The sequence below is a fragment of the Polypterus senegalus genome, chromosome 10, assembly GCF_016835505.1.
Source record: "Polypterus senegalus isolate Bchr_013 chromosome 10, ASM1683550v1, whole genome shotgun sequence".
Classification (NCBI taxonomy): Eukaryota; Metazoa; Chordata; class Cladistia; order Polypteriformes; family Polypteridae; genus Polypterus; species Polypterus senegalus.
The window spans coordinates 126,437,173-126,462,610 of record NC_053163.1 but is presented as its reverse complement, the minus strand read 5'-3'; the positions used below and the strand labels follow the sequence as shown (position 1 = coordinate 126,462,610).

The window sequence follows — 25,438 nt, the reverse complement described above, 5'->3', positions numbered from 1 at the left end:
AAAATAATAGTTTATACAGTAGCTACATTATCATTGCCTGTTATATAATAGGTAAGGGTTAGGCATCAAGTTTCACTTTACAAGTTTAGTTTAGATTTTCTCCTCTTGGGTGGAAATTAGTTACATCCATGGGTTCTTTTGTAAATATTCTTTACAATTCTGTTAAATTCATTAAATTGCAAATACTCAAAATATAATTGATCATAAAAATTCGTTTCACATCAAACCAAAACATCTCAGAATGTCTTTGTAACACCTGGAAAACAATGACAGAAATAAAATGGCAAACTCCACAGAGACAGTTGCAAGGTTGAGATTTGAACCCAGGTTTATGGAGGTGTGCTGCCCTGCTACCCTGCACTTGTTCAATTCTACAAGATTGTGAGCTCTGCGAGGCTCTTTTAAAAGAATGGCATTATATGAGATTCAATTGAGATAGCGCAGGTTATGTTCATCCTAAACGAGTAAAAAGGTATGTTTTTTTAACCTATTGGGCTCGAAAGAATTAAAAGTGAGGGACATTTTCTTGGAAACCATCGACTTCCAGGTGTATTCCGATCTGGACCGACCACTAGACTAGGTAAAATTTCAGTTTAATGCCTGCCCTATTACATAGTATCCGCTGTTTCTGTAGTTTATCATTTCTGATCCAATTGTAGGGGCAATCTAATTTCACATCCCAGCATTGGTCAGGCCATGGCTTCTGAAATTTGATGAGATGTGACAGCAAGGTGTTCAAGGCACCGAGAGATAATCTGTGCGCACTGAAGAAAAAGAGCTTCATTTCTCGAAGACCCGTAACAAGGACACTAGCATACGCTGGGCTGTGTAGTGTAGGCATCTGTTGTTATAATGATCTCTAAACATTGAGGTATATTTTATGATGCCATACTAGAATCATTCAAGAGCGCAGTCATTTTTTAAATGAAAGAACCAAAAAGCTACTGGACTAGAGATGAATAAATAGAGGAGACGAAGAGAGGGATGGGTAGAGAAGGAAAGCAGCTATTTTCCTAATTGCAGTGCTATTGGTTGCCGCTGACGCCCTTTGTGTGAAAGGTATGAAACAGAGGCGGATAGACCGAGAGCTCGATCAAAAACCATGACAACTGGAGGGGGCATGCAGGACCAGGGAGCTTTCTGAAAAGGGGCAGGCAGGACCAGCGGGGAACTGTATGTCACACAGGGGAGCACGAGCGAGGAACAGTAAAATCTTTGCCTCGGGACTAAACGCAGTAAGAGGAGTGGCGCGATATGTGACAGGGGGCAAGACACGGGATCGGGGTGATTTGTGACAGGAGACCAGGCGCAAGAGCCAAGCCCGATCTGAGGCAGGCAAGGAGACACGCGCACGCACACTCTCTCACACACACACATTCGTTCGGCTCGCTTTCAGACGCACATCTGTATTCTGCGAAGAAGCGCTCTCCGCGCGGAGGATTCGGATGACTATTTTACGCTCATCGGATTCTTTTCACGAGGAAGGCAAGTGCCAGTGCTTCTGCGTCTTCTTCGTCCCTGCTCGGCGATTTAGACGGCAGCGGAGCGTTGCGGTTTCAAGCGAAACATGGCCAAGGAATCGAGCCGCCGATGGTGACAGCTGTAGGCATCGGCGCTTGTCCCCGTGTCTGTCAGCTCAATGAAGATGTGATCCTTCGTTTGGACCTCCATCTCAGTTCCAGCTCTGCAAGTAAGCAGTCGTCTTTTTTTCTTTGCTTTTCTTCTCTCATGTGTTCTATTTATTTATTTTTCCTAGTAGCGAGAAAAAATTAATTTTCATCTGACGCGCGCGCTTGTGCTGCTCTCTACCTAAAAGCTGAATTTTTAACACAGTAATATTATGACACTTCCCACTCTTGTTGTATTATCCTTGCTACTGATGTTAATAAAAATGAATATATATTTAGTGACGAATAACGCACTTCTAATATTCACATTGTTACTGTAGCCACTCAACGTGTTATATAACTACTGTACCTCGTATAGGAAGGCAATCTTTTCACCACGAGCTAAAAAAGCTAAGTGGATTTTTTAACTTAACGAGGATACAAAACATCTCTAAACACTAAATGCTGATGTTCGACACTGGGGGAATTTTTGTAAACAAGTGCGTAATTATGTTTTGGTGGAATTACGGTAATAAAAGGGAAAAAATGAAGGGGGGATCAGTCGTTTTTTTTATTCATTACGGAACTCAACCCCTTTAACATGCACATTTCATTATGCATGCATTTTGAATTATGATCAGTTGCTCTCATTAGAGAAGATGGTTTAAGAATCTGGAGAAGTTGATACGCACGATTGACAAGTCTCAGATGGACAGGGCTGGGATTTTACTCGTACGGTCGTCTTCCAGTATTGATTCTTTCTGAGGCAGCACAGGACTGAACGTGTGCGCGATTGGGATCGATGATGGTGGTGCTGTTTGTGTTTATTAGACACTCAATGTGATTATTTCAACGTGGCTGCTGTCACTGCCAACACTCGCCCGTACCTTCTTCTTGCACCTGCTTAACATCTCTCCCGGTCAAGGCCGTGTCATTCAAATATCAATGCCTTAAATTAACCGTTCATCGATCCAATCATTTTGTCAACTTGCTATTTCCATTTCAGGGTCACTGGGAGCGGGCGGGTACAAGTGCGCAATACAGGGCACAAAGTTGGCAAGGATGGCAGCTCATAAGTGGGCAACTGTCTGGCCTGGGAGGGATGCAGGAAGGGAAACTACACGGGAGTAGGGGGAGAACGAGCAAACTCCACAAAGACTGGGTCTGGATAAGCATGAAAGCAACCCCATCTAGTGCATCCCAGTCAGTCAACCTGTGTTTTATATAACGAATTTCATAGTGAGAGCTTTACATCCTAAGAGGAACACGCCACGTGGGAAGACGCAGATGGTAACACTTTACACTAGTGAGTGCAATATGAGACATTCATTCTTTAGTTATTTGTTGGTGACATTTACTAATTAAATCAACATTTATTGCTGGATGTGCTGTGTTACATAAATATGTTCTATCATGAACAGGCTGCCATAGCACATAATTAAACATCCATCCACTTTATCCTGTGTAGGGTTGGCACTGTGCTCAATGAGCATACAAGCACAAGGCAGAAGCAAGGCACCAGTCCATCGCAGGATGAACACACACATACACACATACACTAGGACCAGTTTAAATATGCCAACCCACCTAACCAGCATGCCTTTGGACTTTGGGAGGACTCTGGAGCAACATGAGGAAACCATCTCAGACAGGAGGAGAACACTCTGACTATACTTCCTTAGAAGGTTGCTGCCCTTCAACATCTGCAATAAGATGCTGCAGATGTTCTACCAGACGGTTGTGGCGAGTGCCCTCTTCTATACGGTGGTGTGCTGGGGAGGTAGCATAAAGATGAAGGACACCTCACACCTGGACAACTTGTTAGGAAGGCAGTCTCTATTGTAGGAATGAAGCTGGACAGTTTAACATTTGTGGCAGAGTGATGGGCGCTGAGCAAACTCCTGTCAATCATGGAGAATACACTGCATCCACTTAACAGTGTCATCTCCAGGCAGAGGAGTAGCTCCACAGACAGACTGTTCCTCGTTCCTCCCCCACACTATGCGACTCTTCAGTTCCACCTTTGGGGGTAAATGCTAACATTATTCAAAGTTATTGTCTGTTTTTACATGCATTTTTATTACTCTTTAATTTAATATTGTTTTTTGTATCAGTATACTGCTGCTGGATTATGTGAATTTCCCCTTGGGATTAATAAAGTATCTATCTATCTATCTATCTATCTATCTATCTATCTATCTATCTATCTATCTATCTATCTATCTATCTATCTATCTATCTAACACTCAAGCTCCACGCAGTGGGGACCCAGGCCATTAATCCTGCCTCAATATTATGATGCAGAGGCACTGGTACTGTGCCATTGTGCTGCCCTTTTAATTAAATAGGGACAATCACGTTCTCAAGGACATCAGACTTAAATGAAGGGGATGTTCATTTAATACTGAAGCCAGGAAGCACTTCTTTATGCAAAGTGGGACTCGGGAACAAACTACAGCGTCATGGAGTTGATGCAGAAACTGGGAAAATCTTTAAGAAGACTGCATGGGAGAGCTTAGCTATTAGCTAAACAAACAGGTTTGACGGACTGAATGGTCTCCTCTTATTTGTCACATTTCTTATGTTCTTAACTAAATATAATTTGCGCTATAATGGGAGAAGAGGCATGCAGCCGCTTAAAGGGAAGGATGGAGTAAAGCTACTTTTCCTTGCATGTTATACGCAATAACTTATTTAACTTTATTTATTTATATAGCACCTTATCATATGTTTACATGCAACTCAAGGGGCTTTCCATAGATTTATCAACAAAAACAAAGATACAATATACCACTTGGATTATGAATACTATAATCATTTCTAATAAATGTAAGTATACTAAATGGAAAATCAGCCAGATATTGTAGAGTATAAGTACAGAACAAACTTTTATGCTTATCAGAGAAAGGATTTCTAATTAAAATATTTATACATTATGGCAGGCAATAAAGAAACCAGATCTAATTAATATATATAAAAATAAATATATACAGTATATATCTACATTTTACCCAGTCATGTGTACATGGCAACCCACTGAGTAGAAACGGTCTGATGTTATTAAAGGTAATGAAAGATACAAAAACAAATATAACAGTTCATAGCAATTTCTGTTGATTTAGGATTTAGATGAAGTTCTTGATTCTTGAATGTGAATGTCTGACCAGCTGATATGGAGAAGAGGAAAACCAAAAACTCCTACGATTGGCGATAGGAGACAAATAAACCTATGGAGGGCAGAAACGAGCAAATCAAATACAAAAATACATCCGTCTGTTCACTCATTATTGAATATAATGTTGGTCATGATGGCTGGAGCCTTACTCCACTACAGTACATAGAGTCTGAGGCAGAAACTAACCTGGCACAGGGTGCCAAAGCACCACTTGGCATAAGCACACCATACCAGGTTAATTTATACCCACCAGTTAACCTAATACAAATACCTTTAAGAAGTGTGAGGAAAACCAGTGTGCCCTGGAAAATAAAAAAAAAAGACACTCAGGCAAAAGGAGAGCATCCAGCCACCAAACAGACGATGACCAGACAAGGATTCAGAGCTAAGTTTAGATCAATCCAACCATTATAGCTTTGTGCCACCCATTACACAATGAGTATAACTAAAAAGATGACATTTGAGTAAAGTCAGCCTCAAGCTCTGCTGTTCAAATGTTTTACTGCTTCAGTGCCCATCACGCTTTGGCAGGCGGAGTTTTTGTGCATTAGAAAGCTCATGTAGACCTTTCTAGGGTCAGGAGACTAAATATCTTAGTTAAAACGTTTAAGAAATAATGAAGTAACTGCCAGGGTCAGGCTGTAATAAAAGGAACTATATGACATCAAGATTTTTCTGATCAACTGACCAAAGACAATTCATAACAATGGAGAAAAGGAAAAAGGACATCTTTAATATGGATAAAATGTTCTTTTTAATAGTATTTTCTTGATTTTCTGTTTATTTTTAGATTATGTTATTAAATATCTCACCACAATATAGCGTGGACAGCGTCACATTATTCTGTGCACGGGGCCTGTGATTGGTTCACTCTGAAGTCTGTGAGCAGCATGGCCAGACAGTTGTGTTTCGGCGTCTGCAGGCTCTCTTCCATATTCATGTGCGTCTACTTCTGGAGCTCCAGCTTTCTCTCACAGTTTAAAGATAATTTGCTGGGGGATCTCAATTGGCCCAGAAGGTGAGCGTGCCCTCTAACAGACTGGCATCTCATCCAGAGCCGGATACTGCCTTGTACCTTCTTCTACCAGATGAAGCTTACAGTCTCTCCAACTCTGATAAGACAAAGTGTGCTCATGAAATTGATTAATGTATTAAATGTAGTTTTGCTGAATAATATAATAATTATCATATTATTTTTAATACTCACCCATTTTTTAATTTGCTGAGTTCAATAAGGGTTGCAGAGAATTAGAGCCTGACCTGGCAGCATCTGCAAAGCAGGTACCAATTCTGGGAAGGATTTGGGCATACTCACATAAGCACCCATACTTTTGGGCAGGTTAGAGGTGCAAAGTAACCCAATATCGATATGTCAATACATGGGTGGGAGAAAACTCAGACATGAGCAGACCTGCAAACCCCCACGTGGAATTCAAAGGGGCCCATGCACTGGGATCTCTGCAGTAATTACCCGCAAATAAATACGCAATGCCTCCTAATGCAGGTGGTACTCTGGAGTGTTGCTTAGTGAAACTGCAAGCAGCCAGCAGCACGTGAGATAAAGGAGGGGTTAATGTCGATTCAGAATCCCACCTGCCAAAGATAACAGATGAAAATGTTAGTTTTTGAATACAAGAGAGGAGAAGGCTGGAGACATCAGCCGGGAGATGAATGAGGAGACTCCTCACACAGACAGACAGACGCAGAATGTGAGAATTACAGAGAGCAAATGCCGCATTAGGCTTGTTTTCTCTTGAACCAGTTACAAGATGCTTAGCTTTGTTTGTTGTGAGCCTTTACATGTTTACAGTCTTTTTTGTTTCTTTAAACACGTGAGGTCAGCTGTAAACTGGCCCTGGTAGGAGTGTGGGAGGATGCATACATGAGTGTGCCCAGTTAAATAAAGCATCTTCGCTAGGAATGGCTCCTATCTTATGCCCAATTTTATTCAGACTGCATCCAAGATGAAGAACCATAACATAATATTCTAAAGCTTGTTTAATCCAGTTCATGGTTTTGGGTGGCATGATGGTGCAGTTTCAGTCCTGATGCCTTTCAGTAAGGAGGCTGGGGTTTGTGACCGGGACCTGTATCTGCATGGGTTTCCTTCCATAGTTCAAAGCCATGCAGGTTAGGTGAATTGACATTGTTAAATTGTCCCGTGTGTTTGCGTGTGTGTGTTGGTGTGTTCACCCTGTGATGATCTTGCACACGGTCCACTGCCCAGGAATTGTTCTTGCCTTACACCTGATATTGGGTGGGATAGGCTCCAGCTGCCCCATAAATATGCCCTGTATAAATTGGCTGGCATGATGGATCGATGGTTAGTCAGAGTCTATCCTGGTAGCACGGAGTGCAAGGCAAGAACAAGTCCTAGATGAGGTTTCAGTTTATCACAGGGTTAACTCTGGTACACACACATACACACACCTTCAATGCAGCCCATTTAGAATCATTATGTCTTTGTGGATGTGGAAGTAAAGCCGATATTTAACCCAGGAACACACAAGCAGACACAGAGAATACAGAGACTGCAGACACCAACAGGATGGGAGATTCAAACCCAGGGTGCTGCTATGTGAGGTAACAGTGCAGCCCTCTGTGCCGCCATGCTGTCCCCTGGGAGAAGTATGTTGATTAATGTTCAGCACATCAGTTTCACAGGAGCAGGAGAAGATGAAGGAACAGATTTCCTGTCCTGGGGGATACAGTGTGCCCAACGTAATATTTTAGATGTAATTACATAATCAGACGACAATCAGCAGAATGAAAACTGACCTCTCAACATGCAATCAGGGTTTCACTCCAATTTCAAATTATCATTCCTGGCTATTAGTATGCATGTTTCAGTCATGGGAGAACATTGTTGATACTGAGCAGGATTCATTTGCATTGTCACCAAACATGACTCTGCTGAGGACTAACGAAGCATTCAGACCTGCAATGTCTCTGCCACGTTTAAAGAGAGAATTTTTCTCCCTCAAGTTACGCTTTGCTTTTTGTAATTAATTATGTGTGGTAGTTTCATTGTCTGAACACCAAATCACCTTGAAATTTAGAAATAAGTCATTTAGGCTGCGACCATCGTAGGATTTTAGGGTCTGTGAAGTAGTCAAAACATTGCTATTGTTGCCACTGGCTGAATGCACAAGTCATTATAGGGGGTCATGGTTCACAATGCTGTGGCACTTTTGCTTTTTTGTTATTTCCTGATTTATGTGCACATAGTTCTGCAAAAATAAACCTTATACCAAATTGTTTTAATTGTGAATAGTTATTTTTATTTGCATTCAAAAACTCAAAAAATATATAATTAGAATGTTTCCATCACTTCACATGTAAGTGCAAAATTGAAAACTAATGTAATTAAAATTGTTCAACAGTTTTACGGCACGATGGCACAGTGGTTGCATTGCTGCCTTGCAGTAAGGAGACCAGGGTTTGCATCCGGGGTCCTCCCTGTGTAGAGTTTTCATGTTCTCCCCGTGTCTGCCTGGGTTTCTTCTCACAGTCCAAAGACATGCAGGTTAGGTGGATTGGTGAGGCTAAATTGGCCCTAGTGTGTGGTTTGTGGTTGGAGTTGTGGGTGTGTGTGTGTGTGTTCACCCTTCAATGGACTGTCACCTTCTCCATGATTTGTTCCTGCCTTGTACCCTGTCTGAGCTGAGATAGGGTCCAGCAGACCCCCATGACCCCATTCAGGACTAAGCAGGTTAGAAAATGACTGACAAATTACAGTTCATTCATGTATACAATGTTGTTCAAAATCAATTTATCATAACAACATTTAGCCAATCTAATATTTTTAAACATATATGTAAAGAAAAATACAATAGAGATGTGTTGACTTACATCTGACTTCTCTAGTTTTTTGTCACTTCCTAGTTTTTTGATAAAAAACTTTGTTTGCTGACCTGTGGTTTTTTACATCTTTCTTGGTGTGTCCAGCAGTAGTCTGCCATCATACTGACATCCCCACATCCCTGGCACCTTCTTTCCATGTCCTTGAAATCCCGATAGAACCTTTCATCCTGCTCTTTACTCAAGGAAAAAATTTCAAATGCAAACCCAAAAAATGACCTTTGAGACTCATGTTGCAACTCATTTCTCTAAATTGAACTAATCCATTGTCACAGTTTCTTTATAATTTGGATCTTGATTGTTACCTAAAAACTTTCTTTCAATGATACCTAAGCCCCCAGGTTCCAGGTTAATTCACCATATAATCAAATCACCAGCATTTCCCCATTGGATTAATAAAATTAATCTAATCTAATCTAATCTAATCTAATCTAATCTAATCTAATCTAATCTAACCTAATCAGAAGTCAGTTTGCTAATATCTGATCAGTTTAGCCTCAGACATCCCCAGAAACGTTCAGCACAAATATATTAAACAGGCTCCATCTTTTGATAGGGCTTCGATAAACTGCTTCATTAAACCAAGCTTAATATGAGGCAGTGGTGGTGGTGGTGGTGGCGGCACTTCATGTTTTTGCCACCAAGCTGTGTCTCTTTTCAAGCTGGCCATTCCTTCTGATCCCAATGTCAGTTCTTGCCTCTGCTGTTCCAAACTCAGAGAAAAACCTAGGAATTGTGTATGCTCTGTCTGCTGCTAAGACTCCTGATCATGTTCAATTCTAGCTACATTCTGACATTATCCATCCATCCATTTTCCAACCCGCCGAATCCGAACACAGAGTCACGGGGGTCTTCTGGAGCCAATCCCAGCCAACACAGGGCACGAGGCAGGAACCAATCCTGGGCAGGGTGCCAACCCACCGCAGTCTGACATTATTATCAAATAAAATAATTGTTTTCCTTTAAACACAGATTTTAATAATAAAATATAATTACATTTATATAAATTCAAACAAATTATTAAAATAAAATATTGATATTTAATTGCTTATACTGCAAAAACAATATAAAACCTACAATTGAGAGTTAAAAAATGTGTTTTGTGAAAAAATGTTACATGATAGAGAAAAATGGTTTCCATTTTTGAGTCCAGCTCCAAAAAATAATTCAAAATGACATGAAATAATTTAAACTACTTTTTCAATGTATACCTTTGACACATTGGTATCTTTTTAGATATGTCCTGTCATTTTCTTACCCGCTTAATTAATCCAGACAAGGGTCACTGTGGAGTGTTCTAGAGCCTATCCATGCTAGCACTGGGTACAAGGCAGGAACAAACTCTGGACAGGACACCAGTCCATCGCAGGGTGAACACACACACACACACACACACACACACACACACAACACACACACACACACACAACACACACACACACACACAACCAATTCAGCTAACCTGATAGAACGTTCGTATTCACTTGCCAATTTGAGGCATATGTGGTCTTGTAGTATTATTAAAAGAATGATGGAAGTGCTAATGGCGATGTGAGCAACACCTGCTGGCACTGCAGCCTGGTGACTGCGCAAAGTCAAATTCAGTCTGAAATATTTGTGCATACGTTCATTTTCCACCCTGCTTAATTCAGTTCAGGGTCACTGGAGGCTGATGCTTATCCTGGTATCCTTAGATACCAGCTCTGGATGTTGTGCTAGTTTCACTGGGAAAATTTGCACACCATATGGTGCCAACATAGAGTTGGTAATTAATGTAATATCGGACGAGGGAGGAAAATTAGAGTACTGGTTGAATAACCAACACAGGCATGCAGAATATGTGGAAAATTCACTTAGACGGCGACCCTACTGAGGCTTGAACCCCCAACGTTGAAACCGTGAGGCAGCAGCCCCCACTACCCTCACTAAAAATTCAGACTAGTTAAAAGTAAAGTATCTGTGTAATGTCAGCCTCAAGCTGTGCTGTTCAAACATTTTACTGTTTCAATGCTTGCCACGCTTCAGTGGGTAGAATTTTTGCAAAATGGAAAGGTGACGCAGTCAATCCTAGCATCTGTTAAGTGAAACATCTTGATTAAAAAGAATAAGAAATAATGAAGCAATTGACACAGGCAGGTCCTTGTAATAAGGTGCTATATGAAATTATGATTTATTGATGAACCTGATAAAGTAAAAAAAAAAATGTAACATTAGATTAAAGGGGAAAAAATGCACCAGTATGAATCAAAATGATTTAGTGCCATGTCATATTGTATTCAAGGTATTTCTGTCAAGATCTCCAGAAAATTAAATGTATTATGTTATTTTCAAGGGGAATGTTTACATTTATTTCTTTCCAAATGAATATTAGGCATTGTGTCATTGTGTTTTCTGTCTTCATCTCCATGATGTATTTGCTTTCTTGCAGATGCTTTCTTGTTGCTGCATTTTGCCTTGCGTTTACCTGTTCAAAGAGAATCTGGCGTGACCTATTTAAGAGCTTAGGGTTCCACTGAAACTCTTTCTGTGATTTCCTTAAAAATGGGGAAAGAGTGTCTTCAAAAAGAACTAAACAGATAGACTAGTGCTGAGAATTCCAGGTCTCCGGCTAAGCACTCGAGACTGTGATTTCTCCCCTTCAAAGGTTCTTTCACTCTTTCCAGAGTACAATTTCTGTTTAGTGTTTTCATCCTCTGTGATGTAACAAACACTCTCCTGTGTTTTTTTTATGGTTATAATTTGTTCATTTTAAAAGTTGCAGGCAGCACAGTGCCTTTGGTGGGTAAAGATTTTGTGTGAAAGAAAATGTTAAGCTTAGTTTTGCAGGCCGACTTTGTGATAGCTCCAGTGGCAGGGGGCTAGCTGTCAGAGTTTTCTCAGGGCATGGCCTCTGGCTTTGATTTTGTTTATTCTGTTTATTTTCTAATCATTTATTAATTATATGGGAAAAGTGCTATATAAATAAAATGTATTATTATTTCTTACTTGTAAAAAATTTGTATTTACTTCGTCTTTGTCTTAAATCAATTAATTGTTAATGATCTGATCCTAGATTTCCATTTTGTTACTTGTTCTTTATTACTGTCCTGTTCCTTTTGTATTAAACATAAGGTGAAGTCCATGGGGGGAGACGGGGTCTTCTGATTAATCAGGTGTTCCGTTGTTAGGGCAGTCAGCTAAAGCCAGTGGCACACTACACAACAATCAGTTGGAGAGCATGTCACACTTAATGACTGCCATTGCTGGATCTCATCGCCTTAAGGATGTCAGATTAAACGTTTTTGGTGATCACAGGGGATGACGGATTATAGAACCGCCTCACAACTTTTCAGCTGTTTTGTTTTTTTATCCATTTTCTCTTTCTTTACATAATGTTGTTTGAGCTCAGCGTTGTTTTTTATCAATTAGTTTATGTTTTTCTCCTGTAATTATGATTATTGACATTTATCTGTAATGTTGCGGACATTGATTTGTGGGGTTTTGTCCCGTCGCCTTGGTTATGTCCCAGATATTTGCGGTATGTGACATCTCTAGTGCAATGGGATAAAAGGTCATCACTGACATCTTATCTCTATCTAAAATTACAGATAAACAAGCAATTACTTTTCAGAAATTTCATGTTTCTTTACTTGACACATCTCTTGACTTAAGTTTCTGTTTCACATGTTGGGCGTTGGTGTTATTCTTACTTCATTTTGTGATTTCGACCTTTGCTTGGTTTTTCGACTACATCTCTTTCTATGATCCTTTATACCAAGGGTGATCAATGTTGGTCCTGGTGGGCAACAGTAAAGCTGTAGGTGCTTAATTAGAAAACAATCCTTGCCAGTAAGAGATCTGATTTAATTTTATGACTTGTTGGCGTTTTAACTCTGCAATGTCAGGTCATTCTTAAATCATAGATTTTTCTTCCTTTCTAATGATATCATCCAAGTGATTTGAAGCCTAAAATGGATGAGTAATTTTCACTTCTTTACTTTCTCTTTGGTTTCCTTCTGAGTGCTTTATTAAACCAAATAGTGCAGGATGAATCCACACAAATGGAGACAAGCTAGATGGTGAACTGCTAGTTCCTTTGTCATCTGCATCTTATTGCTAATAAGGAGCAATTAAAAAAGTGAATATGACTATTTAAGATTAAAATAAGCAATTATGGGTTCAAAAGCATAACAAGCAAGACAACTAAAATGAAGCAGAAAACTTTAAAAGGGTCCGAGTCTTAAATAGCAAATCAGTTAAATAAAATTAATTACCCTCTAAAGGCGGTCACTAATTAAGAAGGTGGTTAGACTGAAAACCTGTAGCCACTGTGGCCCTCTAGGATTAGATTTGGAAACCCCTGCCTTATACTCTCAATATCTTTTAGCAATACATCAGCATAGTTTCCAACTACTAACTGACAGCCAATTAATTTATTTCCTAAAAATGTATAAATGTTTTCCAGGTTTGGTGAATTCATTGTGTTGTGGTACAAAAAAACACAAGATATCGAATAGATGAGCCTCTCTTCTGTTGGTGTGGTCTAAAACAGCCATTTTTCATCTTTCACTGAATCCACATTGAGTGCGTATACATGCGCTTTAATTCATAGAAACCTAGTTTTTAAAATGCAATTGTGAACGTAACCCGGGCACAGACAGGCAGACATGTTGTTTTCACCCACAAACATGTTTATTTATAATACCATTATTTACAAAGTCCAAAAGTGCACACAAACCCCAAGTCCCCAAAGTCCTGGCCAACACACAATGCCTCCACTTTTCAGGCCGCCTCCACTCTCCTCTGCTTAGTCCTTCTTCCACCCGACTCCAGCCTCGAATGAAGGGAGGCGGCCCCTTTTATCCTCACCCAGATATGCTCCAGGTGCTCCCTGGCAATCACCCGCCGACACGCCCCTGTGTGGCGGAAGTGCCAGCTGTACTCCCGGAAGCATTCCGGGTGTCCCTGCTTCTCTTTCCCCCAGCACTTCCTGGTGTGGCGGAAGTACCTTGGTCCAGGGTTCCCAAGGCATTGGGGCACCCCCTGGCGGTTACCATGGGCCCCTACAGGGTTGGGCTTCCATGCACTTAACCTGTGGCCCCCAAAGCAACCAGGGTGGTGATCCAATGCGGGCACACGCCCTCTTCCGGTCCTTTATGGCGTCCCGGCCGGGTCGCCGCCCCTGGCACCTCTGACACAATGTAAACCCTTATTCCAGTTAGAGAAGCCTGGTTATTGGTCTCTGGGAGACCTGTATATGCATGTAGATTTCTCTACAAGTAACCTGCTTACACTTAAGGATTTTGTAGTCTACACAGTTCTGTTTATGGAGAAGTGAGTTTATGGTCCATGGCTATGTGCAACTTTCTAGTTTTAAAACATTGAGTCTTGGATGCCGTGGAGTGTTTGATTTTCGAGGCAAGCTGATTACCTCTTAATAGGTGAGATTGGCACAGCTGTTCCACGTTAACACTCCACAGATAGTAATTAGGACTCCAAAGCCACAGGTGTATAATGAAGCCTGAGAAAGACAACGGATGAAAAGAGAATTGGGAGATTAAACAGAAAAGAGGAAAAGAAGAGTCGGGAGTGGAGGCAAATGGTTAGGAATGATGCCCTGAACTGAGTGAGCAGACAATGTTCATGGGTAGGATCAATCCTGCTGAGCATCTGGTGAGCAAGAGAACCCAACCACTCTGAAAGATGCCTGCGGGACTCCAAGGGACAGCAGCAGGAGTGGGGAGCAGGGCTCATGGGGTGGCCACAGATGCCAATGGATGAAGGTAAGGATATAAATAAGTTAGAGGGCTGACTTTGCTTGCTGAATTAGAGCATCCTATCACTGAGGAGACCATAAAAGTTGAGCAGAGGAGACATTGGTTTGAGAAGGAGGCACTGTGTTAGGTTTTAAAGGGGTGGGTCCCAACTGTGTTTTTAACCTTATGATTTTAACGTGTTTTTGTATGTATTTATTGAACGTTAATCTCCACCAGAATTATTTATTGATTTGCTGTTGTCTGCACCAAATGCTTTGAAAACTGTTTTTTTTATAACTAAATCCTGTTTTATGCATCGTCCTTGCCCAGTCCATTCTTGGTCATGACAATCAATGGCCTGGGTTCAAGGCCATGGTGCCAGCTGTGGACAACCTGGGCATCAGATTGTTGCAGTCTGTTCACTTGCAGATGCGTTGGCTTTGCATGTGCCTTCAGCAGCCCTGGGTAGACCCTACACAAAATAAATTTCATGAAGCAAATGCTTAGGCAGTCGGATTACTCTTTTACCTGGTTGAAGTAATCTGTCTTGATATTTTAGAAATTGCTAAATTTAAATTGATGAGCTGAGCATACAGTGCTAAGCTCAGCAGCACAATCTTGGGAGCAGTGCAGGAGGTAACATGTTAAAAGTTACATGGGTTACGTTGTCTTTTTTTTTTTTCCAAAAGTAACTTAAAGCAATACTTTACTTTATTGAAGAAATACCTGCTGTGAGGGACACCACAAAAAGACTGGCAACCTAGATGGAGCTGTATTGAGAACCTTCTCTAGCTGGGACATCCATGGCATAGGACAGGGGGAGACAGTTTGTAGAGGGCATTGTCTCCCCCAGAATGCTAACATTGTCTTCACAGATTCCAACAGGGCATCTTGGGAACTGGAGTTCATCATCTCAGTACTGTTGGGCTCTGTGAGTGCTGACAGGGGGGGCTGAGAGGACTGGTGAGCCCTGTTGTGTTGGGTTCCAACTCCACCCGGAAGTGCTTCCAAGCCACAGCTTCAGGACATCAGAATGGCTCCTGGGTGTAATATAAAAGGAGCAGCCCCACCTCAGTCTGGGAGCCAGAGTCATGCAGAGGCAAAAGAACAATATGACAAAGAGTGCTATGGGTTTAATACTGTGGTGTGGAAAATGCTTAATGCGGTGGAGGAGTTTAACACAATAAAAATCCTTCATTTGTTGGCAATCCTGTGTCCGAGCCTAGGTGTTAGGGGACCTGCAGTGGCCCCTTGGGACCACACTGCATTATTATATCCCAGCAGCTCTGGGTCTAAGGCACGAAGTACTAGTTTGCGGGGTCACTGGCAGGGCTCATTTGTGTAGCCAAGTAACAAAAGAATATTAGCAAAGTCAGTTTTCATCCAGTTATTTGCTATAGATGTAGTGAGATTGGGTGATGTTTTCATATTGAGAGTCTTCAGTGGCTCAGGTTGAGGATGTAAAAAGGGGATGAGTGTTATTGCTTCACTGCACATTCAGAAATAAACATATTTATAAAACTTGTTTTTTTTTTGTGTGCATGTAAACACACACATTACATTCATTGTACTTCCAGATGAGTGCTCATTGGTTGTCACACACAGCCTGCTCCTAATCTGTTTGATTTTGCGGGGCCAGTCACTGACCAATAAGACTGAGTTGCTGGGGATGTCCGACTACATTAATGAATGCCATTGACTTGCTAAGATTACGTAAATAAAAGGCACAAGTAAAAAATCAATGGAAAAGCTGCATATTGTAATGGTAGCTTAAGGCAGTCCTATCAACTCTATGTGGACCACACTCCGATTGCAGGGCCTTGAACATGACTGAATTTATTCTTTCTCTTTTAATTGTTCTCTTTTTTTTTCAGTATTCTTGTGTACTTTGATTTGTGTGTATCGATTTCTTCTCTTGTTGTTTCCTCTCTTTAACTTTTTCGTGTGGGTTTTTTTTTTTTGGGTGTGTTCAATCTTACAGAAATAGTCACGTTTCTTGGGGTTTATTATGCACTTTCCTTTCTGCCAATTTATTTTATTCTTTTTTTAATTAATTTTATTGTAATCATCCATCCATCCATCCATCCATTTTCTAACCCGCTGAATCCAAATACAGGGTCACGGGGGTCTGCTGGAGCCAATCCCAGCCAACACAGGGCACAAGGCAGGAACCTATCCTGGGCAGGGTGCCAACCCACCGCAGGACACACACAAACACACCCACACAGCAAGCACACACTAGGGCCAATTTAGAATCGCCAATCCACCTAACCTGCATGTCTTTGGATTGTGGGAGGAAACCGGAGCGCCCGGAGGAAACCCACGCAGACACGGGGAGAACATGCAAACTCCACGCAGGGAGGACCCGGAAGGCGAACCCAGGTCTCCAAACTGCGAGGCAGCAGCGCTACCACTGCGCCACCGTGCGTCCCTATTGTAATCAATCCGTACAAAATCAATCAATTTTTACAAAAAGTAGGATTGAGAACAAGTCGACCCACACCCCTGAGAAAAACAGCATGGCCAACGGAGTAAAACTTAAGGCTTGTAAACATACCTAAATTGATAAGTTTGATGAGATGATGAAGAAAAAGAAATGCAGAAATATTTGCTTCCTCTGTGCTTTAAGAGCTTATTCTAAAATATTACTGATTAGATCCTGCCATGTTTTGAAAAAAATCTGTACAGATCCTCTGAGTATTTGATTTTTTCCAATTTCAAATAGTATAAAACATCAGTTTCCCACTGACTTAAAAGAGGAGAGTTTGGATTCTTCCAGTTTAGCAAAATAAGTCTGCGTGCCAAAAGTGTAGTGAATGTAATCACAGTTTGTTTGTCCTTCTCCACTTTAAACCCATCTGGAAGAACCCCAAACACAGCTGTTAATGGGTTAGGAGGGATTGTGAGTCCAAGGCTGTCTGAAAGGTAATTCAAAATTTTGGTCCAGAATGATGTCAATTTGGTGCAGGCCCAAAACATGGTATCCAGTGAGGCTGGGAGTTGATTGCAGCGTTCACAGGTTGGGTTTTGACCTGGGAACATTTTGGAGAGTTTTAGGCAAGACAGATGTGCTCGATTTATAATTCTGAGTTGAATAATTGTATGCTTTGCTCATATGGAGCTCAAATGAATTCTCTGCATTGCTACTTTCCACTCCTTTTCTGATATATTGATTAAGAGATCTTTTTCCCATTGTCCTCTTGGATCTTTGAAAGGGAGGGACTGTAAAACAATTTTATATATTGCAGAGATGGTGTCTGAGACCTTGAAATTGAGCAATATTTTTTCCAGCATGGATGAGGGTGCAAGATGAGGAAAATCAGGCAGGTTCTGTTTAACAAAGTTCCTAGTTTGAAGATAGTGAAAGAAATGTGCAGCTGGAATGTTAAATTTGGAATGTAATTGTTCATAGGATGCAAAGATGTTGTCTATATAAAGATCTCTAAGCAAGTTAATCCCAAATTTTTTCCAGATATTAAAAACTGCATATGTTTGCAAATGTTGAAAGAGGTGGTTCTCTTGCAGAGGTGCCACAGATAAAAGCTTCTCCATCTTAAAATGCTTTCTACATTGGTTCCATATTCTGAGTCAGTGAAGCACAATTGGGTTATTAGTATATTGCCGATAACTTGCATTTATTGGGGCACAGAGCAGTGAATATAAAGAAGTACTGCAGGATTTTACTTCTATTGCGGACCAGGCCTGTGTATGTTCATCTATTTGTGTCCAGGTTTTTATAGCTTGTATGTTTGCTGCCCAGTAATAAAACTGAAAGTTGGGTAGAGCCATGCCACCTTCTGCCTTTAGGTCTTTGTAGGGTCGCTCTTTGGATACTTGGATATTTTGAGTTCCAAATAAATGAGGTTAGTGTTGAATCTAATTGCTTAAAAATGATTTATTGATGTATATTCGAATGTTTTGAAATAAAAAAAGGAAGCTCAGGAAGAATATTAATCTTAACAGTGTTAATTCTTCCAACTAGAGTGAGATGAAGGGTTGACCATCTATGCAAGTATTTTTTCCATGCAGACAGCAACATTTTGTTGATAAAGAGCTTTATATTTACTTGTGATGTTTACCCCTAGGTATTTAAACTGTTTTGCAATGATAAAAGGTAGGGTGTCTAATCTATTATATGCTTGAGAATTCACTGGAAAGAGTACACTTTTATTCAGATTAATTCTGAGACCAAAGATCTTTTGAAATTCTGTGAGTGCTCTTAAGACTGCAGGCACAGAATTTTGTGGGTCTGATATATACAGTACCATATCATCTGCATATAGAGAAATTTTCTGTTCCAGACCTTCTCTGATAATCCCCTTTATCTGATCTGTATTTCGACAGTGAACCAGTGGTTCAATGGCGATTGCAAATAGCAGCGGTGACAAGGGGCATCCTTGTCTAGTACCACGTTCTATTTTAAAGTAGTCTGAACAAATGTTGTTGATACAAATTGAAGCTTCTGGATTGGTATACAGTAGTTTGATCCATGCACAAATGTTCGGGCCAAACCCAAATTTCTCCAATGTAGTAAAAAGGTATTTCCATTCAATCATGTCAAATGCTTTTTCTGCATCCAATGATAATAATATTTCTGGGGTGTTTGACTTAGTTAATGAGTATGTTACAGTAAACAAGCGTTGAAGATTGGAAGATAAGTATCAACCCTTGAAAAATCCAGTTTGATCTTGTGATATTACCAAAGGGAGCACTTTCTCCATCCTTCTAGCTATGATTTTTGAAAGTATCTTAACGTCATTATTCGAAAATGAAATTGGTCTGTATGATGCACATTGTAATAAATACTTATTTTGTTAAGGAAAAATGGTGAATAATGCTTGGCGAAAAGTTTGAGGAAGAGTTTGATTAAATGTTGCTAATAGGAAGGGAGCTAGCTGAGCAGATATTTTCTTATAAAGTTCCGCAGGGTAGCCATCAGGGCCTGCTGCTTTCCCGCCTTGAAGTGACTTTATGGCATCTAGTAATTCTGATAACGCCAGAGGTTTATCCAGTTCCTCCGCAATAAAAGTATCTATTTGTGGTATTTGTAATGTATCCAGAAATGTATTAGATTGTGTGCTGTCTTCTTTAAACTCAGTAGAATATAAGGATTTATAGTAGTCTCTAAATGTGTGCATTATATTTTTATGGTCGATAATTTTGTCTTCGTTTGTGTTGGTGATTACTGGGATTGCGTTACGGACTTCTTGCTTGTGGATTTGTTGAGCTAAAAGTTTTATTAGCTTTCTGCCAATTTATAACAATACTGTCTTTGCTTTGTGGGTGAATCTAAGGCAGGAGTCGGGTGCAAGTTAATCAAAATAGCGCACCACCAAAACTTACAGAGGAGTTACTCAGAAGACAAATGCAAAGTGCTACTCAAATAGAGTCAGTGATTACTGTTTGTTTTCCTCTTGTGTCACTCTAGCATTAAAATATCATGAGTAATTGCTTTGTTGATCTAAAGTTTGGATGCCGGTATGTGTGTGTGTCGGCAATCCCAGCATCTTTTATGTCAGCAGTGCACAGACATCATGCATTGCATTCCTGCCAGCTCTCATGGCTAGCAGCAAGTTCAATGAATGTCAACAACATGATTGAAAATAATAATTAATTAATTAGAAGCATCTGTTGTCATTATACCATGTATAATGAAATTGCAGTGCTACTGCCCCTTCAGATGCAATGAGAAACAACCAATCATTTAAACAGTAACTATAAATGTACTACAAATAAAACTACTAAATAAAAAAAATGCTAACATTACTTATTAATTTCATCACTGTTAATATGGTATTGCTAAGCAACAAATGGAGTAATAATAGACAAAAAATATTACTGATAATGCTAGTTTTGCACAATGAATTAACAAGGACATCATTATTACACAGAGTAAACTAATAATTTAAAATACAGGTTGTAACAATGAAAATAATTACATTAATTCCAAAAAGTACATGAAATAAACCATTTAGAAAATAAAAAGGCAAGAATTCCAAATGTTGAATAATATGAAACTGTCTTTAATATTATCCAAGCAGTCTTTCCTAGCAGCAGTCAGTGAGTCACGCCGTATCTGCTAGCCTCTCACATTCCCAACTTGCATCATAAAGTTTATAGAGATATATGCACTTCAGCTGTGCACTTATCACAACCAGTTGGCAGTATTTTCAAGATTTATTATCTCACCCTAGATCCATTTTAATGCCATAAATCAGCTGTGCCCAAGTTCAATTGTGGGTGTCTAATTTTTGCAGGTTTATTTCCCTCCAACAAGTGAATTCAACAACAATGTACCCTGTCAAAAAAAATTAAACAAACACATAAATCACACATTGGATCTTGATGAACGAAATATTTAAGTGTAAAATTTCTTATTGCGTAATGCAGTACAGTAATACATTGACAACAAAATGATGCAACAACAGTCGATGGAAACCAAAATCACCAACCCATTGAGGAGCTGATACAACATCACACAGACAGAGTCAAAAATTGAAATCACAGGCTGGTCCAACTTATATGAATTTCACCAAGGCAGCTCATAATGTGTCTCTGTAGTGTGTATTGCGGCCACATACCTGTATGCAGTCCCAACAACATCTGGGCATGGTCCTGATGAGACCGGACACGGTGTACTGGGGGATCTCTTCCATGACTTGGATCAGGGCATCAGTGAGCTCCTGGACAGTCTGTGGTGCTACTTAGCAGCACTGGGTGCACTGATACATAATATCCCAGGGGTCCTCAGTTGGTCTCAGATCTGGGGGAACGAGCAGGCCAGTCAATGGCATCATTGCCTTCATCTAGGAACTGTCTACACACTCTGGTCACATGAGGCCGGGCATTGTCCTGCTCCAGGAGGAACACAGGGCCCACTGCACCAGTGTAAGGTCTGACTATCCATCCATCCATGATCCAACCCGCTATATCCTAACTACAGAATCACAGGGGTCAGCTGGAGCCAGTCCCAGCCAACACAGGGCGCAAGGCAGGAAACAAACCCTGGGCAGGGCACCAGCCCAATGCAGAGGTCTGACAATGGCTCTGAGAATTTCATCCCAGTACCCAACAGGCAGGGTACCATTGCCTAGCACATGGAGGTTTGTGTGATACTCCAAGGTATGCTTCCTGAATCCATCACTGACCCACTGCCAAACTGGTCATGCTGGATGATGTTGCAGGCTGGATCATAATCACCCTGGCATTTCCAGACTCTTTAAAATCTGTCACATGTGCCCAGTTTGAAACCTACTCATCTGTGAAGAGAATAGGGCACCAGTGGCAGAGATGGTGGTCATCATATTCTCTGGTGAATGCCAATCAAGCTGCACAGTGATGGGGCTATGAGCACAGGTCCCTCAATAGGACGTCAGACCCTCATGTTAGCCTCATGGAGTCTGCTTATGACAGTTTGGTCAGAAACAATACACAGAGTAGCCATCTGGAGGTCAGTTTCTAAGTTCTTGCACTCCTCACACAAAGGAGCAGATACCAACCCTGCCGTTGAGTTGAGGCCTTCTACAGCCCTGTCCAGCTCTCTTTGTGTAACAGCCCGTCTCTCAGTATCTCCTCCATGTTCTTGAGACTGTGCTGGGAGACACAGCAAATCTTCTTGCAAAGGTACATATGGATGTATACCTTTATAACATACATCAGCGGAAGGTGCCACCTTATGCTAATAGTAGTGACAAAGACACAGGGAAAACGCAAAACTAGAGAGGAATCAACGAGAGAGGATAAGAAGCAAGCAATTTTCTGTGGCCACTACCTAAAAAACCATTCCCTTTTTAGGGGGTGGTATTTCTGTTGCCTCTCCAGTGCACTTGTTGTCACTTGCATTTGATCCAAAGAAGGTGAAACTGATTCACAATCTCTTATGCTTCCTAATTCAACAGATTGAGATCCCAAAAGCTTAAGTGCCTCGGTGTGAGACTGGGATGATAAAGCATTCCCTTAATTTTTTCTGAGCAGTGTATTTTTTGTATAGCCCAAAATCTCACAAAGAATGCTTCAGTAGGCTTAACAGGCCCTGATTTTTGACAGACCCCATCCTTGCCTCTCTAAGAAGACATGGGGAGGGGGGAACTCCTAAATACTATTTTAAAATATCTGTACTTTGTGAAAATGTGAAACACTTCAGCTTCCTTTGCAATTTTTTCTGATTCACTATTTTCTTAATTGTATCCAAATGCTGACACTGAATGCTAAAGGGGTACAATTATTTTGTTGGCACATTCACTCATCTGCATATTTGTAAAAAAAAAAAATCTTAATGATCAAACAAGTGAGAATGGCGGTGAAGTCACTGCTCCCTTTTAGCACGCAGTGTTGTTTGCACCTGCGCCTTCACTGCTTACTGCTAATCATCAGCAATTGGATACAATTAAGTGAGGAAACTCAACAGAAATGGGTAAATTAGAAGAAAACGGTATTTAAAAAAACATTTAAAGCTATGGCAAAGAATTTCTGAGAAATATATGTAGTCCAGATAACACAATAATAAGCTAATTTAAAAGCAGCAATGATAAACTGGTTGGAATAAAAGCACTGCAACCACAGCGGGCCGCAAGGACTGAATTTAAAAATCGCTGCTCTAGACCAGTGCTTCCTAAAGTTGTTCCCAGCACTTCACTGTGTCTGCAGACTTTTGTTCCAACCAACTTCTCTTTTTGATTGGGACTCCTGGCCTAATTAAGAGAGCTGATAGTTCCCAATTTCTGTGTTTTGGAATCAATGTAAAAATGATAAAACTAGGTTTGGTACATTTTTATTAATGTTCAATTATTTATATAGGGATAATGTAGTGTTTTTTTTGTACTTTTTAACAATATCTTTTGATTATTTTGGTTATTTAATTCATTATTTACTATTTACTGGGGCTGACTCTGAAGCAGTTGCAGCCTTTTGTCACTCAGTGTTTGCTCGGGTGTCAGCTCTGCTTGTTTTCAATTGTCATTATTAGTATATAATTAAAGGGGCAAATCACACAGTAAAGGGGGAAAATAACTGGAAAACAACAAAACAGGGTTAGACCTTTAAAGCCATAACAAATAATATTTCTAAATGTCTTATAAATGTAAAAATCACGCTGCTGTGCTTTTCTGAATGTAGAATGTAAGAAGGGACAAAATGACCAGCTAATTGAACCAGATCAGTTATTTTTCAGCTGTTATCACTGATTTTGGTTGGAACAAAAACCTGCAGCCACTAAGTCACCAGGACTGAGTTTGGAATCGGCTGTGCTAGACAATTAAAAGGGAGACTGAGGGAGGGGTTCTTCTTATTTACCCTATTTATTGTATGTGCTTGAGTTAGCGCATCAGTAGTTTTTTGCATTAAATTTTTTGTTACTTATAACTAGATGAGTGAGTGAACCCTGCTGAATTTCCTTTCAGTTGAGTTCTGCAAAAATTTGGAAATTTTTATTGAATTTTGCCAAACTTCCATCCATCCATTTTCTAACCCGCTGAATCCTAACACAGGGTCACGGGGGTCTGCTGGAGCCAATCCCAGCCAACACAGGGCACAAGGCAGGAACCAATCCCAGGCAGGGTGCCAACCCACCGCAGGACACACACAAACACACCCACACACCAGGGCCAATTTAGAATCGTCAATCCACCTAACCTGCATGTCTTTGGATTGTGGGAGGAAACCCACGCAGACACGGGGAGAACATGCAAACTCCATGCAGGGAGGACCCGGGAAGCGAACCCGGGTCTCCTAACTGCAAGGCAGCAGTGCTACCACTGCGCCACCGCGCCGCCCATTTTGCCAAACTTGGTGAATGCATTAAAGTCAATGGAGAAGGAGAAACTAAACTAGTTCTGAGTGGATCATAAAGGTGCAATGGTCTTTTAAGAGCCCCTGAGGTTGAGACATGTCTGTCAAGTATGCTTGACTAATTATTGAGCTGCTCCACCATGCTTCCTTGAAATAAAATTGTCCTGTAAGCCCCCAGTCCTCCAAGTCATTTATATTGCTCTGTGTCTCCTGAGCTCTTATCACTATGACTGACTAATACTTACAGAGCCTGTGATGTAACAATTCTGCATTATGTACTCAGGGGGTGCTGTCCCTGTCACTACCTGATCTGTACTACATAGCGAGGAACACACCATGCTTAACTTGCACAAAAATAAAAAGTATTTTCATAATATTCAGCTAAAGTGCCCTCTAATGAAAATGCAGTTTTTTTTTTTTTGTTTTTTTTTTTAACATATACAGGGTGCAAATCTGCAAGGAGTACCGATCAGGTAGTGACATAATGCTTGTATGCAATGTAAATTGTTCCCACATGCACAAACCAGATTAGGCCATGCCATAAGGCATGAGGTTATATTATGTGTGAAAATTCTGCACATGCACAATGCAAATTAGACACGTAGTCCAGATCTGGTACTGACATCCCTATCCAATAAGGCTGCCACAGCTCTGTGATGTCACTCTGGCCTCAGCTGGCACCAACAACAAAAAAAAAATTCTAAGTTGGACACATGACCAATTTTCAGGGAAAAATTTGGTGAAGAAGTTTACCAGGGAACCCAGCTAATTTGCTCTGGAAAAACACTTTGGAGAATTTCACCAATCCAAACTACTCCTAATGCATATGTAAAGTTTATTTGAACTTGATATGGGATTTGCTCTTCAGTGTCAGGAATATACCATTCATTTGTTTATGTGTAATTCATTTTTGTTAAAATTTTTTATCTTTATTATGTTATTATGTTGCCATTTTATGTATTATATCATGGGCACCACCATTTGTTGCACTGTGTGGTTGCTAGTTGCTAGGCTTTTGATGCCAGTGCAGTGTGATAGGTGACATCATGTTGGCTACGATATATTAGATTGCTATTTGTATTAAACAAGCATGTGAACTTTAAGACCTCTTAAAGGAAAGCCTCCACAATGTGTGCTCACACAATTAAAAATATAAAAAAAAGATTCATTTAGGAACAATATTGGTTTAGACATTTGTTTTGTTTTGATGTTCATTGTGGCTTATTATTTTGGCATTGGTGTAAAGACATAACAATACTCCATGTAACTATTTG

General features: G+C 40.4%; 1 protein-coding gene across 2 annotated transcripts in view; it reads left to right on the top strand.

Annotated features, from left to right (window-relative positions):
• The first annotated feature begins 482 nt into the window (after positions 1 to 482).
• The window catches only part of trpc5a (transient receptor potential cation channel, subfamily C, member 5a), a 249,999-nt gene continuing 225,043 nt past the window's right edge, over positions 483 to 25,438 (top strand). For both annotated transcript variants that reach the window (XM_039766551.1, XM_039766550.1), the window contains exon 1: positions 483 to 1,690. The gene's annotated coding sequence lies outside the window, so the exon portion shown is untranslated. The remainder of the gene's footprint in view (positions 1,691 to 25,438) is intronic.